Here is a 19,605-nt window from a genome sequence, read left to right as displayed (position 1 = left end):
ACTTCAGAGTTAGTCCTTCCTTTTGAAAGGCTAATTAGCTGATTAATTACCGTTCCCAGCTCTTGCAATAGGTCCCCATTCAGAGCCCTAGGGAGCCAATTATTCCATAGCCTGCTAAAGACATGGTAATCTTCCCAGCAGCACCCCAGAGCCAGCTACAGCTTCAGGAAAAGGGGGTCACCACTCTGGGCTTTTTAGCAGATTGGCTCCTGGCCTTCTAGCAGAGACCAGAGCTCTGAGGAATGCTTATTTCCTGACTTTCTGGACCCCAGACTTGGCCTCTAGAAGGGGGCTCCCTCCTTCCGTTCAGAATGACTGCCATCAGTCATAACAGCCAACATCTACAGAGTGATCTAAGGTTCACAATCTTTTCCTAGAGTCTTGTGTATTATTATTACCTATAATAATAATTATCATTAGCTAGCATTTATATAGAGGCTTGGGGTTCACAGAGCCCTTTGCCTGAACTTATTTATTATTATTATTGCTAATAATAAAATAGCTATTATTTATTTAGTGATAAGGCTCCCAAAGAGTTTTACCTACATTTTCCCATTCTTTTGGGCATGTCTTTCCAGGCTCCTTTAGTACAATCTCTCCTGGGTTGGCAGAGTGGAAGACAGATTGGCTTTGGAATTGAAGATCTAGGTTCCGATCCTGACTCTGCCGGTCACTCCTTGCCCAGTTTCCTTTCTCTGGGTCTCAATCTCCTAGACTGTAAATGAAGAGATAGGTCCAGATGACATCTGAGGCAGTTAAATCTATGATCTCAGCTCAGAATCTGAGGCAGTTAAATCTATAATCTCAGTTCACACTCAGATCCCAAGTGCCTCCATAAGAGCAGAGAGGCCAGTACCTGCATTGAGATCTGTAAGGGTCCCCAAGTTCAGCTCCACCCCTCCTCCATTTTACAGACCCAGAGAATTTTAAATGATAAGTCCACTGTCACAATATAGTAAGTATTTAGCCTGGGATTTGGATCCAGGTTTTCCTAACCCAAGCCCAGCACTGTAGCCACTGCTGTACACTGTCTCTCTGAGCTGAGCTAAGCTGGAAAATGGACAGCCAGTCAGTCCATCACCAGACCCATACTTCTCAGCTTGGTAGAATCTGTCAGAGCAAATATCCTACTGGCATAGCCTTGGAGAACCTAGAGTGACCTCCAAGCCATTAAGGAGGGCTCATAGAGTATGTTAATGGAGCCCAGGGGCACAAATATTTGTAAAAAACAAATTCCTTCATCCTTTCTCTGCCTTAGAGATAGACATACAATCCACACCCCTACCGCTACTTTCAAATGAGGAACGGGTAACACTTGATTCAATGCCCACAAGAGAGGTCATCCTTCTTTGCTCCATTGGAAAAGGAATGAAGAACAGGTAGATTCTAATAATCATCAACCAATAAGTACTTTTTAGGAGCCTACTTTGTGCCAGACTTCACACCAGAGGCTAGAGATACAAAGCCAAAAATGAAAGCCCTGCTCTCAGGTAGCTTATATTCTATTGGATGAGGGGAAAGATTCAGGAAGTTTGGGCTGGAGCAGGGTAGGAATCAAAGAGAAGGAAACTGAAAGATTCTGGATCCCTAGAGATTGGGTTCCCACCTGCGACTTCCTCAAAAGCTAACAGAGCCCCCTGGTTTCCCCAGAGTTGGCGCTGGTGTCCCCCACCAACCCCCACTGAAATGATATTTACTTATCAGCATATTAGGTATTGTTTAGCCCTGGTAGAAAACAATTTCCCTGGGGACCTATTGGTTTTGTGCTTCCCCAGCACCACCAATGCTCTGCCAGTTGGAATGATATGCTCCATCACTTCTCCCCGGAGGGGCAGTTGAGAATAGGGCACAACCTGCTAGATCTCTGCTACTTAGCGGCTTTATGACTGTGGGCAAGTCACAGAACCTCAGGACTTCAGTATTCTCATCTATAAAATGGGGCTACAAATACCTTACAGGATTGTTGTGAAACTCAGATAATATCTGTAAGTTATTAATAGTCATCATTATTATGTTTTTGCCACACCTGTTGTAGCAGAGAGAACGTCGTTCAGAGTGTCAATGGACTTCAAATTTAATGCCAACTTGAGCACTGGGGGAAGCTTTTATTGTGACTCAGTTCCTCTCACTGTACAATGAAGTTATTGGATTAGATGATGGCTAATTCATGACTTTGTGATCTAATAACATATTCACTCCCTGGCATCGCCTCTACTGCTTGGTTGACACTGGGGGCTGAGCACCTTCTCATCATTCCCCACTTGCAGTGGCTAGCTTTGTTTCTTCTTCTTAGGACACATGAGACACTTCCCGCCTTCCTCTCTTCCTTCCCTTCCTTCCATTTATTAAGCACCTACTATGTTCCAGGCACTGTGCTAAACACTACATTCTCATTGAATCCTTACACCCCTGACAAGTAGGCACCATTGTTATCCTCTTTTTACAGATGGTAAGCAATCTGATAGAGGTTATACATGTACAATCCCTTCATCAGTTCTCTTTCTGAAAATGAATAACATTTTTCATCAGAAACCCTTCAGAATGGATCATTGTATTGATCAGAATTACTCCATCTTTCCCAGCTGATCATTGTTCCAATGTTGTTGTTACTGTGTACAGTGTTCTCCTGGTTCTGCTCACTGCACTTTGCATTAGCTCATATGAGTCTTTTCAGGATTTTCTGAAAGCATCTTGCTCATCATTTCTTAGAGCATAGTAGGATTCCATCACAGTCATAGATGAAAACTTGCTCAGTTATTCCCCAGTTGATGGGCATCCCCTCAACTTCCAATTCTTTGATAAATAAATAATAAATAAAATAAAGAGTCCTTCCCACTTTTCTCCTTTTTCTTTAAGACACAGCTCAGTAATACAGAAATATGTTTTGCACGATTGCACAAGTACGTGTATCAAATTGCTTACCGTCTCAGAGAGGGGGGAGGAAATTTGGAACTTAATATTTTTAAAAATTAATGTTAAAGACACAGCTCAGACATTACCTTCTGATGGAAGCCCTTCTAGCCCTGGTGCTCTCCCTCCCATAGTCCCTTGTATTTACTTGTATTTTTTCTCTTTATATTTCTTTTTTGCATCCTTACATATGTACTTATTGGGTGGGGGTTGTTTCATTCTTTGTATTTGCATCCACCTGCACGGGGCTGGGGTCCCAAAAGTCACTCCTGATCTTAGAGGAATGGATGTTGATCTGACTGCAAACCTGAACTCTAGAATGCTGGGATACCAGGCAGGCTCTTATCCACACCTCCAAGACGTGAACTGCTGTAATCTTGGGCTACTTTAAGAGAAACATAATTTCCAGGAATAAGGAAGTGTAATAGTCCTGCCATATTCTTCTGTGGTCAGAGTCTATCTAGAGTAGCATGTTCAGCTCTGGACATGATGTTTTAGGGAGGACATTGTCCATAGGAAGGGAACCAGGAGGTTGGAAGGCCTCAAGGTAATACCATATAAGAATTAATTGAAGGAATTGGGGGTGTTCACCATGGAGAAGGGGGGCTTCCAGAGTTTGGAGAATGATGGGACATGATCACTGTCTTCAAGTCCTTAAATGACAGAGGGCTTAGATTTGTTGGACTTGGCCCCCAAGGGAGCTTGGGTGGATGTTACAAAGAGACCAATTTAAGCCAGAAGTCTGGAAAAACTTCCTGGCCATGAGAGGTGGAATGCATTGGCTCAGGAGGAAGTAGGTTCCCATTCTCCATAGGTCTTCAGGGAAAAGCCAGAAGACCATTTGTCCAGTGCATGTAGAGGAGATTCTTGTCAGAGATCTGTGATTCTGTGATCTGTCTGGCTCCTCCCCTCTGCCCACCTTTGTTCCCCCTGCTGTATTCTTCCTACTCTGGGGAATGAGGAAGCAATTCTGCTCCAGGGGAATAAAAACTGATCTTGGTACCGGGGAGGGGAGGAGTGGCCTGGCCTTGGGTTCCAATTCTATCACTTGCTAATTTGATGAATCTAGGCAAGTTATTTAATTTCTCAGACTCAATTCATCTTTATATAAAGTGGCAAAAATAATTACTGCCTAGTCCTCAAGGCTCAAGGAAGAAAGCAATGTGTAAATCTTGCCTCAACATAGAAATATACATTATTATCATTTTGTAACCAACCACAATTCTTCTTTATTACGTGGTGAGGTGCAGCCTCCCAAGAACAGGTCTTAGAAAGATCATGACCAATGCCCTCTTCAACAAAACAGAGATCTTTATTGGGGAACAAAAGGATGAAGTATCCAATGCAGAGAGAAGTCAGGGGGAGGGACAAGATGTGACATTCTCATGAATGGCTGTGACCATGCCAGGGCTCTCCTTTGTGAAGTCTAGATATCTTTCTCTGGATGCCCGGTGTTACTCTGAAACTCTGTAAGCCGAGCTCTGGGGTAAGGGGCTCCTCTTGGCACAAATGATACCTGACATCTTTGTCCTCAGGCCAAGATGGGTAATGACAGTGCAGTAGCTCACTGAAGCCATAGACAGTAGTCATAAGGGCAGCTTCCATGACGAGATGCTAGCAGAAGAAAGTTGTGATGAACATGAGCTCAGCTTGCCAGGAGTGCCTAGTAGGCAGGCAACAGAAGATGAAAGTGGCATGGAGAAACCACATTCCGTTTGTCATGCAGAGCCATGCTTGACCAGCCAGAGCAGGAGGTGGCTGGGAGCTCACAGTTCAGCTGTCACCATTAGAGTTATCACCATGGTGGCTAGCAGCCAGTGGTTGTGCACCCAGTTCTCCAGGAGACCCTTGCCAGGGAAATGGAAAAAGAACATCAAGAGTAACACATAGAGGGTAATTGTGAAGAATGACTGCTCTGATGCCACTTGCCACCGAGCCAGGCAAGCCACACAACCACTGTGAGCAATGAAGCCTTGTATGGCGGCATGTTGTCATTCATTAGGGTAGAGAAAGTTCATCCCAGCATCCCTCTGGTCCAGAAACCTGATCTTGCTCCTTTGTTCCCTTTACTCAAGGGCTCAGTGAAGATAAATTATATGACAAAGAAGAATCTCATTGTACCCAAAATGGTACCCACCATCCCTCACCTACACTAGATCCATAGTCTGCCAAGTGATATGGGGCCTGGATTAGACAAACAAAGGCTATGTCCTCTGGAGGCAAACCCAATGCAGAGATTTTGCCGATGCCTCCTGCTGTATGCAATTACCTGTGGGACATGTCAGCACCCATCAAAGACAACCCATGCTAAATGACCAGGTTGGAGCTGCTACAAAAAGAGCAGATGACGGGAGGGGGAGGGTGTCCAGAGTCAGCTTGAACATTGGGATTCTGATGCCCCATTCCTCAAGTCTGTCTCACATGCCAACCATATAACCTGGAATTTAGACCACTGGAAGGACTGTTAGGACCCCCATTACTTCGATCCTCCTAACAAAGGACGTAACAATGATGGGTGTGTATTTACGTAGAAGAAACGTGATCCCTTAGGTGACTTTGTGGTAATTCTGAGTCACTGGATTAGGAGGAAGGAGAGAGAGTCCTTATTTAGTCTTTCTAAGGCTGAAAGGAGGCCTCAAAGGAGACAAACATTTGATATCATTCCCCTGATGCAGCTCCCAGGGAGAAAAGTTTTTGGCAAGCGGGCCAGGCAACACTGAGTGAGTGGCATACAGAAAAAGCCTCCGTCCCACCTTAGACACAGGGCTTGTAACCCCTTCTCCACTTTACTGCTTATGACCCTGATGTATGATGAAAAATTGTTGAGTCTTTCAGACGTGTCTGTGCTGTGGCCCTGATGTTCCCGGAGCTTGTCAGGCTCGTCATGACTGACTCACAGCAAGAGAACAATCTGCACCTAGGCTGGGGGTGTCATATATGTGGGGCCCTGACATTCCTGAAGCTGCTATGATTCATCACCACCACCTTGCATTAGGAGGCACATCAGGAACTGGGAAGATGTGGCACTACCCATTACTGAGACCTGGCCCTTCCAAAAAGGGAAGGAAGAGCCTGGGATCTCAGGCTTTCACCCTGCCTCAAATTTTGTTTCATGTCTTCCCCATGTCCACCCTGGAATCAGAGTAACAAGTGTAATCAATCAGAATAAATCCACTTATTTGCTGTGCCCAAAAATGTATGTCTCATTATACATCTGTGTCAGGAGGTAGATGGCATCTTCATCAGTCTGCTGGGGTCATAGCTGATCTTTGCATTAACCAGAGTCTTTCAAAGTTTTTTCTTTACAATGTTGCTACTGTATAAATTGTCCTCCTGGTTCTGCTTACCTCACTCTGCATCACTTTATACAGGGTCTTCCTAGATTTTTCTGAAACCATACCTTTCATAGTTTCTTACAATATAATAATATTTTATTATTTATGCCATAAAGTAATCAGCCATCTCCCAATTGGTGGGTACCCCCTTGGTTCCCAGGTCTTTGCCTATATATGTATGTATATATATATATATATATATATATATATATATATATATACACACACACACATATATATATGTATATATATACATATATATATGTGTGCGTGTGTGCGTATACATATATATACATACACATATAAATATACATACATACACACATAGATATACATACATACACACATACACACGTATATATGTACATATGGGTATTTTTATCTCTTTCAGAAAAAATTCCAAATTGCTTTCTCAAATGGATGAATCAGTGTGCAACTCCACCAACAATGTGTCAGTTTACCTGTCTTCCACAACCCACCCAATAATTGTCATTTTATATTTTTGTCATCTTCGCCAATTAGCAAGGTGTATGATTGAAAGAACTCTAGAGTTATTATTTTTATTTTTATTCTGTACTTAAACACCAAAGTGAAGAGCATTTCCATGTACACAGTGGAACACAAAAAGAAGGTTTTATATATGAAATGGTGAATCTCCATTTGATACAACTTACTTTTTAAATTATGTATGTATGTGTAATAAAATCCACATTACTTTCAGAACCGTCCTGCTTGTCTATGCTTCCTTCTGAACTTCCTTCCATTTGCTTCCACATATTTGAAAAAATTTTTCAATGTCCTTTTTTGTCATCACTACTATTACCCTCCCTTTTCCCCTACCTCCCTTCCAGTTAAAAACAGAAAGACCCTTCTAATAAATATGACATATAAAACACTCAGTTAAGGGTAAGTAACCAAGAAGTATTTAACAGAAAAGTGTTGATGCACCTTCAACGTGTTTGCTATTAGAAATTCAGTAATGTCTCTGCTATGAGAATGTGTCAGTAATTTTTGATTTAAGAATTAATTATATATGCATGTCAGGCTTTGGCTTCAGTCTGTGCTTTATAAACGTATAAATGAGAAAAAGCCACTTCATAATTTCATACCATAGATGAGATGTTGGTGCTGCTGAAAGAGAAAATTCAGATTAGCTGGATTTGAGATGACATTTATAAAGACATAAACCTCTTATATAGCAGCAGCTTTAATTATTACTTAAGAGGAGACTCATTAAAATTCCTCAGTAAGATGCTTAATCTCCTGATTAAATGAGGAAGGAAAAAGATAAATTTCAGTAATGGCATTCAGGCAAACATTTTGCAATGCCAGCTACCCTATTATTTCTTCTGGGTGGGGCTGCTGAGGAACTGGAAGTGCCAAAATGCTGACCACCTTTGTGACAGACAGATCTGGATGGAGAATAAACAAATTACTGTGCCCATCCCTAACTTTTTTTCAAATTTATTATTTATCTATGACATTCCTTTTTTTTAAACTTTGAGTTCCAAATTCTCTCCCTCCCTCCAGCCCATTGAGAAGACAGGCAATATGATATTATACATGTGGAATCTTGCAAAACATATTTCCACATTAGTCATGTTGCAAAAGAGCAAGACAATTAAAGTGAAAAAATATGCTTCGATTTGCACTCAGAGTTCATCAGTTTTCATTATGAGTACTTTGGAATCGTCTTGGATCATTATATTGATCAGAGTAGCAAAGTCTTTCACAGTTTATCATCATTATAATATTGTTGTTGTTGTGTACAATAATCTCCTTGTTGTGCTCACTTCACTCTGCATCAGTTCATATAGGTCTTCCTAGGTTTTTCTGAAAATATCCCTCTAGTGATTTCTTGTAGCACAAATTCTATCACAATAATATATCACAACTTTTTCACCCATTTTCTTATTGTTGGGCATCCCCTCAATTTCCAACTCTTTGTCACCATAAAAAGAGCAGCTATAAATATTTTTGTACATATAGGTCCTTTTCCTTTTTTTTTTTTTTTAAAAAAATACCTCTTTGACATATAGACCTAGTAGTGGCATTGCTGGGGCAAAGGCTATGCAGAGTTTTATAGCCTTTTAAGTATAGTTCCAAATTGTTCTCCAGAATAGTTGGACCTACTAACAACTATACTAACAATGCATTAATGGGTGGAGTTTCCATATCCTCTCCAGAATTTGTCATTTTCTCTTTCTGTCATGTTAGCCAACCTGATACATGTGACACAGTACCTCACAATTGTGTTAATTTACATTTCTCTAATCAATAGTGACTTAGAGCATTTTTTAATATGACTATAGATAGCTTTGATTTCTTCTTCTGAAAACTGCCTGTTCATATCCTTTGACCACTTATCAATTGGGAAATGGCTCTTGTTTTTATAAATTTATAAATTTGACTCCACTCAATATTTGCAAAATGAGGTCTTTATCAGTGAAACTTGCTATAAATTTTTTATATTACTTCATTGTTTATGGTACCTTTTAGTAAAATGTAGTTTCCCTGCTTATCTCTTTTAATCAGGTCTATTTTTGCTTTGCTTTATCCAATATAATGATTTCTACTCCCTGCCTTTTTTACTTCAGCTGAAGCTTACTAGTCTGTTCCAACCCCTTATTTCCCTTATAAACAACACATTGTTGGATTCTGATTTGTAATTCATTCTGCCACCCACTTTTGTTTTATGGATGAGTTCATCTCATTCACATTCACGGTTATGATTATTAATTGTTTATTTCCCTCCATCCTATTTTCTTATGTTTATCCTTTTCTCTTTTTACCTGGGCCCCAAAAGTTTGTTTTGCTTCTGACCATTGGCTCCCTTAATCCAATTTCCCTTTTATTACCTCCCCCTTTCTCTTATCCCTTTCCGCTCCTACTTCCCTATTGAGTAAGGTAGAATTATATACCCAATTGGGTGTGTGTATATATTCTTCCCTCTTTGAACCAATTCTGATGAGAGTGAAGTTGAAGCAATGCCCACTACCATCATCTCCATTTTCCCTTCCACTGTGAAAGCTCTTTCTTCCTCTTTTTTATGAGATGGTTTTCTCCATTCTTCTTCCTTCCCCATTTTCACAATGCATCCCTCTTTCTCACACCTTCATTTTTTATCATGTCAACATAATCAACTCACACCTATGCCCTCCATCTATGTAGACCCATTCTAACTGCCCCAATGATGATAAAGTTCTTAGGAGTTACATGTATCTTGCCGTAGGAATATAAACAATTTAACTTTATTGAATCCCTCAGTGTTTCTCTTTCATGTTTATCTTTTTAAGCTTCTCTTGAGTATTGTGTTTGAATGTCAGATTTTCTGTTCAGCTCTGGTATTTTCATCAGGAATACTTGGAAATCCTCTATTTCATTAAATATTCATTTTCCCCTGAAGGATTATATTTAATTTTGCTGGGTAGGTTATTCTCGGTTGTAATTTTAGCTTCTTTGCATTCAGGAATATCATGTTTCAAGCCTCTGCTCCTTTAAAATGGAAGCTGCTCAATCTTGTGTGATCCTGACTGTGGCTCTATGATATTTGAATGGGTTCTTTCTGACTGCTTGCAATATTTTCTCCTTGATCTGGGGGCTCTGGAATTTGATCGTAATATTCCTGGGAGTTTTCATTTTGGGGTCTCTTTCAACAGGCGATTGGTGGATTCTTTCAATTTCTATCTTACCTTCTGGATCTAAGATATGGAGGCAGTTTTCCTTTATAATTTCTTGAAATATGATGTGTAGGATCATTCTTTATCATAGTTTTCAAGTGGTCCAACAATTCTTAAATTCTGTCTCCTTGATCTATTTTCCAGATCAGTTGTTTTTCAGATGAGATATTTTACATGTTCTTCTACTTTTTCATTCTTTTGCCTTTGTTTTATTTGTTTCTTGATGTCTCATGGGATTATTAGCTTCCACTTACACAATTTTAATTTTTCAGAAATTACTTTCTTTGGTGAGTTTTTGTACCTCCTTGTCCATTTGTCCATTTCTCATTTTAAGGAGTTACTTTCTTTAGTGTTTTGTGTGTGTGTGTGTGTGTGTGTGTGCCTCTTTTACCAAGCTGTTAATTCTTTTTTCATAATTTTATTGCATCATTCTCATTTCTTTTCCTAGTTTTTCATCTACCATGCTTATCTTTTTCTTTAATGCTTCCAAGAATTCTTGTTGGGCTTGTGTCCAATTAGTATTTTTCTTTGAGGCTTTGCCTATAACTATTTCCACATTCTTGTTTTCTGAGTTTTTGCCTTGGTCTTCCCTGTCACCATAGTAGCTTTTTATGGTCAGGTTCTTTTCGTTGTTGTTTGCTCAACCTATTCCTTGACTTTGAACTTTATGTTAAATTTAGGCTCTGCTTTAGGGGTGGGGAGGACTATCTCAAGCTTCATGCTTTTTCATGCTGCTGTTTTCGGATATAGTTCTGGGGGTCTACAAGTTTTCAGTGCTTTCAAAGTAGTGTGATTATAGGACAGGTGTGGTTACTGCATTAACCTGGACTCCTCACCCCATATATCTAATGAGTTGTCAAATATTGCTGATTTACCCCTACAATATTTCTCATGTCAAACCTCTTCTCAGTCCTCACTCATCCTTCACCCTAGCTCAAGTCTTTATCACCTCTTACCCAGAGCATTGCAGCTATCTCCTAATTGGGGTCCTCACCTCAGGTCTCTTACTGTTCCAATGTGTCCTACACACTGTAGCTATCAAAGGGATTTTCCTTAAGCTCATGTCTGACCATGTGACTGCCCTACTCAGTTAACCCCAGCATCTCCATATTGTCTCTAGGATAATACCTAAATTCATCTGTCTGGTTTTTAAAGCCTATATACCCTGAACCCAACCTATTTTTCCAGCCTCATTCCTCCCCATCTGGTGTTCAGCAATTCTGATACACTGGTCTTACCTCTATTCTTCACACACAATAATCTATCTTCAGTCTCTGTGGCTTTGTACTGAACATTCTACATGCTTGTAATCCACTCCCTTCTCACCTCCCCCTCAAAGAATCTCTCTCTTCCTTCAAGGCTCAGCTCACGTAGCATCTTCTACATAAACCTTTTGCTGATCCCCACATTGCCTACGGCCAGTGGCCTTCCTCTTTAACTGTCTTGTACATATGTAATTCCTTTGAGTTTTTCCTGCACTTATTTGCTATGTATTTATTTTTAAATTCACTTTTATTTTCATTTTTGAATTCTCCTCCATGCCATCCCCCTCTCCCATTTATTGAGAAAGCAGGAAAAAAATAAAACCTTTGTTACAAACATATGTGGTCAAGCAAAACAAATTCTTATGTTAGACACATCCAAAAAAATATGCTTCCTTCTCCACTGAGTCCATCACCTCTCTATCTGGAGGCACATAGTGGGTCTTCCATAATTATGGCTGATCACTGTGTTGACCAGAGCTCCTATTAGGTCTTTCAAAATTGCTGCCTTTAAAATATTGTTGTTACTGGGTAAACTGTTCTCCTGGTTATAGTGATTCAACCCAAGAACAATTAACATTCCTCCAGTTATTCAGATCTATCTTTATTTGTGTAAATAGTGTTTTTATAATTGTGTTCATATAGTTCCTGCATGTGTCTTGGCAAGAAGATCCTCAAATTTCTCTTATGTCTGTAGTTATTTTAGATGAAATTTCTATCTTTTCCTGCTGGATTTTGTTAATATGCAGACATGCTAATGATTTGCATGGATTTATTTTATATCCTGTGACCTTGTTGAAATACTCCATTATTTCATTAGTTTTTCGGTTGACTCTCTTGGGTTCTCTAAGTAAATCATCACATCAACTGAAAAACATGACCATTTTTTTCCTCTTTACTTACGCTCATTCTCTCAGTTTCTTTTCCTCATCTTATTGTCAGAGTTAGCATTTCTAGCTCTATCTTGTATAGTAACAGTGATAATGGATATCATTGCTTTTCCCTTATCATATTGGAAATGGCTCTGTTTTATCCCCATTACAGATAGTTCTGGCTCTTGGTTTTAGATAGATACCACTTACCCTTCATCTGGGGAGACCAACTCAGAGGTCACTTCTACATTGGAGGGTAGTCACTACAACCTTTCCTTTTGTCTCACCTGTCTGGCCTGTGAAAGTAAGAGATGGCACCTGGAAAATGATAGCCGAACGTCAAGACAGGAGATAACTGTGGTGGCCCTGGAGGTCTCTGATGATACACCTCTCTGTTGAATAGGTTAGTCAAGCTCTTAGGGAATGGTCTGGAAGGATTAGTGCTTCCTCTGCAATATGCTTATGCATTCAAGACTTGCTCTCCTTTATCTCTCCAGGACGTCCTGGATAGTAAGAGAAAATATTGCTCTGGCAACTCCTTGCCCTAAGATGGGAAAGTGCCATATTGCCAGGTGAAGGCAAGTTGATACTTGGTCCTTCCAAGGGAGGAAGGAAGAGCCTAGGATCACTGGTTTTTGTTCACTTTTTTCTCCTCTACTCCTATAGGGGTGGCACTATAATTTTTAAATTTTCTTTATGGTTTTGGTGGTGGTGGTGTGCTGGTTTTTCCCCCCTCCCTTTTTTCTCATTAGTACTACCTATGCCCGAATGGCTGCCCAGCAAAAGTGCCTTATCATTTAAATAGTAGAAGGTTCTCTAAAAGATCTTCAAGACGTTGCCATCAAGGGTGGCATGTGATATGACTAATATGTACCAGTGTCCTGTCACAACATGAGGAAAAACTGTCCTCCTCTCCTGCAAAATGGGTTAGCTTTCCCTAAAGTGGAGAAGGGGCAGGGGGAGGGGAAGGGGAGTATCTTACTGCTGCACATACTTCCTGAGACCATGAGTTAGACAAAGGGGAGCTTGGCAGGAGGAGGGTGTGTTTGGCATCGACTTAGAGCTGGGTACAAGGAGGCCAAGTATCCCCAGGAAAGCATGGGAGCTCCGAAACATCCCTAACAGCTACTGGACTGGATTCTGATGGTTGTCGTTCAGTGGTTTCAGTCACGTCCAACTCTTCATGGCCCCATTTGGGGTTTTCTTGGCAAAGAGACTGACTAGAGTAGCTTACCATTTCCTTCTCCAGTTCATTTGACAGATGAGGAAACTGAGGCAACCAGGGTGAAGTGACTTGCCCAGGATCACACAGCTAGCATGTGTCTGAGGCTGAATTCGAACTCAGGAAAGTGTGTTTTCTTGACTCCAGGCCCAGCGCTTTATCCTAGCTGCCCAGGATTCTGATTAAGATACTGTTTAATTAGAGTTTCAGCAATGGACTGATGCCATCTCTTGGAAACCTGAAGCAGAGGAGGGGTGATGAGGGAACCCATGACTTGGTCCATGGCTGAGGGTGGGGATAGTTTCTTTGAAAGAAACAAGATAGGTGAAAGGGGGAGGGGTGAGGCAGCATTGTTTATGAAGGAGGCAAATTCATGCAAGGAAATTTCAAGAACCACAGAAAGAAAGCGTGATGGAGAGAAATTGGGTGAAAATCAATGATGGAGGTAGAAATAAGAAATTTTGTCATTGGACAGAGCACCTGAAGAGTTTGGGAAACAAATCATAAGGCCAGCACAGTAGTGATGGGAGACTTCAGATATTTGGACATCTGCTCTGATGAAGCTAATGTTGTCTTCACTTGCCTTAATACTGGAGAGATGAATGAGTGAGGGAATAAGAGGATGAATGAATGAAAAAGCATTTATGAAGTGCTCGTAACGCGTAAAGCATTGTACCAAGCACAGACGGTGTAAATAGAAAATTAAGACAGTCCCTGTTCTCCAGAAGCCCACATTCTCGTGAGGGAAACAGATAATTTCATTCTTCAACTGGTGAAGCAACCGGGGGAAATTCTCTTCTGAATCAGATTCTCACTAAGACAGATAACCTGGCCACTGCGAAGCCTAGGAGAAGTGACCACTCCATCCAAGAACTGGGGATTGCAGAGGCATGCAGTCCAGAAAGACTCTGACTTCCTTGGTTTGGGGAAAGCAGATTTCAAAGATGTCATTCCCAATGCTTCTGGGGAAGTCAGCCCAGGAGGGATGGGAGTTGCTCCAGAATGAAATTCTGAAGACATAAAGGGAAATTAGTCCAATGAGGAGGAAAAATTTGGGTTTGTCTAAAGAGACCAATGTGGATGGACAGGGAACTTGATTTTAAAAGATAGGTACAGAAAGTGGAAGCAAAGCTGGGTAACAACAGATGAATAAAAGAGCATGACATAGTTAAAATATATATGTGTGTGTATCTCATATATGTCAAAACTCTGAATGAGCTGGGGCTGAGCCCAGGAAGGTTGGGTTTTTTTGCAGTCTATGGTATATATGGGGGGGGGGGGGGATTAGGACCTTTGCTTTGGGTGAATGAGACACTGATGACCAACCACGGAAAGAATACAGTTCTACTCAATTCTTCTTTTGCCAATAAGATCAGGCATGAAACAAGAATGACCTTTGCACTGGATATGACAGGACAAAAGAACTATCAATGGAGAGTTGATTGAGGTGAGGAATTGTACCTGTGATTTCAATTATCTAGGGAGATAAGGAAGCTATCTCTCCCAATGCAGGTCAGCACTTTCTCTCTGTAGCAGAGTTTTAGAGATATGTCTTAGGGCAATGACTTGCAAACTTTTTTGTTTCAGGACTCCTTTACACTATTTTTTCTTTTTAAAATATTTTAATTTTTCCTAATTACATGCAAAACCAATTTTTAACATTCAATTTTTAAAATTTCGAGTTTTAAATTCTTGCCTTCCCTTTCTTCCCTCCCCCCTCATTGAGGAGGCAAGAAATTTTATATAGGTTATACATGTGGAGTCATGCAAAAATATATTTCATATTAGTCATGTTGTAGGGGAAAAGCACTGAACTCTTCCCAAAAAAACCCACAAAAATAAAGTTAAAAAAAATTTTGTTTCAACCTACTTTCAGACTCCATGAGTTCTTTCTCTGGAGGTGGATAGCATTTCTCATCATGAGTCCTTCGGAATTGTCTTGGATCATTGTGTTGCTGAGAAGAGCCAATTTTATCAAGGTTGGTCAACGCATAATGTTGCTGTTACTGTGTCCAATGCTCTCCTGATTCTGCTCACTTCACTCAGCATCAGTTCATACAAGTCTTTTCAGGTTTTTATGAAGTCTGCCTACTCATCATTTCCTATAGCACAGTAGTATTCCATTACATTCATATACCACAACTTGTTCAGCCATTCCCCAATTAATGGGCATCTCCTCAATTGCCAATTCTTTGCCACCAGAAAAGAGTGGATATAAATATTTTTGTACAAATAGGTCCTTTTGTAAACATCTTTTTCTAAGAGTTTTGCTGTGTGAAGAAGTAGTAACATAGAGCAACAACTTGAGGTGATGATGGTAGCACCAAGTAAAGAGATGTTTAAGCATGGTGAATTAGAAAATGAGGGAGTTAGAAGAGAGATGATCAAGAAGGCATCTTACAGCTCCCAGCCAATGAATCTATGATATGAAATCTCATGCACTGTTTGATTAACCCTGTTTTCTACAGGCTTTATTCATGCTGTTTGATTGTAGTCCTAGCTCCTTTGCCCTCTAGAATATCATGTTCCAAGCCCTCTGATCCTTTCTTGTAGAAGACTTTAGACTCTCAACAATGAGTGAGGGCTTCCAAAAGAGTTTTTGTTTATGCGGGCGCTACCTGCTATTTACTTCATTAGAAATGAAAATATCCTAATGTTATTAGGAAAATAGTTTAAACTATTTTATCAGACTCCCTTAAAGGGTCTTGAGGACTCCCAGGGAGCCCTGAATTGCACTGAAACCTGGACTAGAGCAGTGGGAGGTTCCATGACTTGCAAAGGGTCACTTAGCTAGTATACCTCAGAAGTGAGACTTTAACTCAGCTCTAACTGACTCTAAGGACAGCTTTCTAGACACTCAGTAGGGAGTTGATGCTTGAAATAAATAAGGAGATGGTAAGAGAGCACCTGGTCCAGGTGAACAACATTCTCAGGTTCTGAAACAGCAGGCCGGTGGATGTCATCACTGAGCCAGGGCCAGTGGTATCTAAAAGATGGTGGGAAATGAGCAGGGGTCCACAAGTTTGGAGATGGACAAACTTGGCCCCATTACTGACCCCATTATTTTGACAAAAAAGGGAAGAGAACAGAGTCTGTAAGCTACGGGACAGTGAGTTTGACTTTTATTCCGGGAGGAATTTTAGAGCACATGCCTGAAGAGATGATCAGCAAATATAAAAAAAGAGAAGCAAGGATTCCAAAAAGTGGTGTTGCAACAATTCAGCTAGCAGCTGTCGTGGGGGGCGAAAGACCAACACAAGCCCAACAACAAGAATGCTGCCAGCACAGGTTCTTTGATCTGCTTTACTAAGGCAAGTAACAAGGGGTTAACAATCTTACTTTAACCCAATATATACATATATCATTTGCTTAGGTCAGGGGGAAAAGCCAGCACCCCGAACTTCAGAGCAAATACAAACAAATTACAAAGATACATTATAAATAGACCAAATACAATTCATAGTTACCAAGAAGGCATCAACATCTGGGTTCACAAGCTGGAGGGCTCTTAACTACAGCTGCTCAGAGTCTCCACATCAACACTCCTCCAAGAGTGAGAGCTGCTCCCCCCCCCGCCCCCCCCCCAAATAGCTCTGTTCTCTCTTTTTATACATTCTTTAGCCATCGTCAAACTTGTCTGAGCAACCAGAACTTAGGCTCCTACTATTGACTCTGGTTTTAGCAACTCCCCTTAGGAACCTGAGGGCATCACGCCCACGTAGGCTTAGCACCTAGTAATTAGGGGTTTGGACCTGGGGCTTAGTAAGGCTCAATCAAAGAGACTTAATTAATTTGTCATTCTAAAACGGTAAGAAAGTCCCACCTGAGTTACCAATGCAAGTGGACAGGACATGTCAGACTAAGCGCGTTTCCTTTTCTGGACATGATCCCTTACATTAGTAGATGAGGGAAATGGTGTGAATGTAAGTTACCTAGATTTTAGCAAAGCTTTTCTTAAAGGAGTTTGTACTATTTTGGGGGAGAAAATAGAGATATGTGGATTAGGTCCCACAATCAGATGGATTCATACCTCATTAGATGGCCAGACTCAAAGAGTAGTGGTTAATGATTCACTGTGATGGGAGGGTTGTGCTTGGTAATTTCCTCTTTAATTATTTTTTAATAATTTTTTTAAAAATTATTAATGTCTTAGATAAAGGATAGAGGTAGAAAGTGTGGTTGTGTGTGTGTGTGTGTGTGTGTGTGTGTGTGTGTATAAGAGAATGTTAATGTTGGCCTTCTCTAGGGAGGGCTGGGGAGGGAGGGAGAGAGTTCGGAACTTAAAATGGAACAGCGGCAACAACAAAAAAGAATAGAGGCAGCAATGTGGCATCACAGAGCACCTTAAGTCAGGAAGACCTGAGTTTGAATCCTGCCTCAAACACTAGCTGTGTGATCCTGGGCAAGTTACTCACCCTCTGTGTGCCTCAGTTTCCTTATCTGAAAAATGGGGATAACAGAACTGTTGTTGTTCAGTCATTTCAGTTGTGGCTGACTCTCCATGACCCCACTTGGGGTTTTCTTGGCAAAGATACTGGAGCGGTCTGCCATCACCTTCACCAGCTCATTTGACGATGAGAAGACAGAGGCAAACATGGTTGAGTGACTCACCCAGGGTCACACAGCTAGTTAGTGTCTGAGGCCAGATCTGAACTAGGAAGGTGAATCTTCCTGACTCCGAGCTTGGCTCTGTCCATTGCTCCGCCTCGCTGCTCTGGGGGATGATGGTACCTCTCAGGGTTGTTGTGATGATAAAATGAGACAATACTTGCAAAGCACTTTATGTACCTTAAAGCACAACATTAATGCTAGCTATTATTATCAATGGAACTCTTGAGGATAGTAGAAAGTTAGGAAGGGTAGTTAACTCACTGTGAGTCATCATCTGAAAGGAAGTGTTTTGAATTCGAGTGGTCCAGAAACCTAATAAAGAGGTGAGGGGGTTTGTGCCAGTCCAACCTGGCCGTCTGAGCAGGGCCTTGGCATGAAGCCCTCCTGCCTTAAGATGGACGGAATGGAGGGAGAGAGGCCCAGCACTACAATTCACCTCTCTCTCCACTACCAGCAGCACTGTTTGAACACAAGTGGGCTTCTGGGCTCTCATCTCTCTCTCTGGCCGTACGACTAGTCCTTGGAAGGCTCTGGAGCCTCCATCAAGAAGGTGGCAGGAAGGATAATGTTGTTCGCTGAATCACAGAATTTGAGAGCTGGAAGGGGCCACTGTGGCCAGAGTTTAAACTATACAGAAAAACAAACCCCACCATAACATATCTGACCAGAACAACTGGTTGTTCAGCCTCTGTTTGAAGACCTCCAAGGAAGGGAACCCCACAACCAAACAACTTACAAACATTTTGATAGATTTTATTTGTATTTTTGTTTTTACCTTGCCTAGATTTCCCCCACTATCCTTCCCCTTGCCCTCCCAGACAGCCATTCCTTATAACAAAGAATTTTATTTTTAAATTTTTTTCTGAATAGTATTTTATTTTTTCCAATTGCATATAAAGATAGTTTTCAACATTTGTCTTTGTAAGATTTTGAGTTGCAACTTTTTCTCCCTCCCTCCCTTTTGTTCCTCCTCCCCAAGACAGCAAGCAATACGATATAGGTTATACGGACGCAATGATGTGAAACATATTTCCACATTTGTCATGTTGTGAAAGAAGGATCGGAACAAAAGGGAAAAACCAGGAGAAAGAAAAAGCGAAAAATGAAAAAAGACAAGATAGTCTGCTTTGATCCACATTCAGCCTCCATAGTTCTTTCTCTGGATGTGCACAGTATTTTCCATCATGAATCTTTTGGAATTGCCTTGGATCTTTGCATTGCTGAGAAGAGCTAGGTCCATCATAGTATAACAAAGAATTTTTTTCAGAGGAAGAAGAAAAAGCTTCAGCCAAACAAATTTAAAAATCTAATTGAAAAAATTACATTGGAAAAATATTTTGAAAAATGATCTAATTTAAAAATCAAATTTTATATTCAATGTTCTGCACCCATGGGTGCCTATCTCTGCCAAGGAGTAGGGGGTTCTGTCTTCTCATATCTCTTCTTTGGGGCCAAGTTTGTTCTTTGTCATTTTAAAAAGATTCCATTTTGATTTGTATTGTTGTCATCACTGAGTATGTTTTTTTCCTAGTCTTTCTTACTTCACTTTGCATCTATTCGTGTAAGTGTTCTTGTGCGTATTCTGTCATTTCTTATGGTATGGTAACATTTAATTATATTACCATGCCATAATTTGTTTAGCCATTTTCTAAAAGATGCACCTCTCTCTCTCCTCTCTCTCTCTCTCTCTCTCTCTCTCTCCTCCCTCCTCCT

The sequence above is a fragment of the Trichosurus vulpecula genome, chromosome 7, assembly GCF_011100635.1.
Source record: "Trichosurus vulpecula isolate mTriVul1 chromosome 7, mTriVul1.pri, whole genome shotgun sequence".
Lineage (NCBI taxonomy): Eukaryota > Metazoa > Chordata > Mammalia > Diprotodontia > Phalangeridae > Trichosurus > Trichosurus vulpecula.
The sequence above is the reverse complement of the archived record's forward strand: the minus strand, read 5'-3'. Positions refer to the sequence as shown.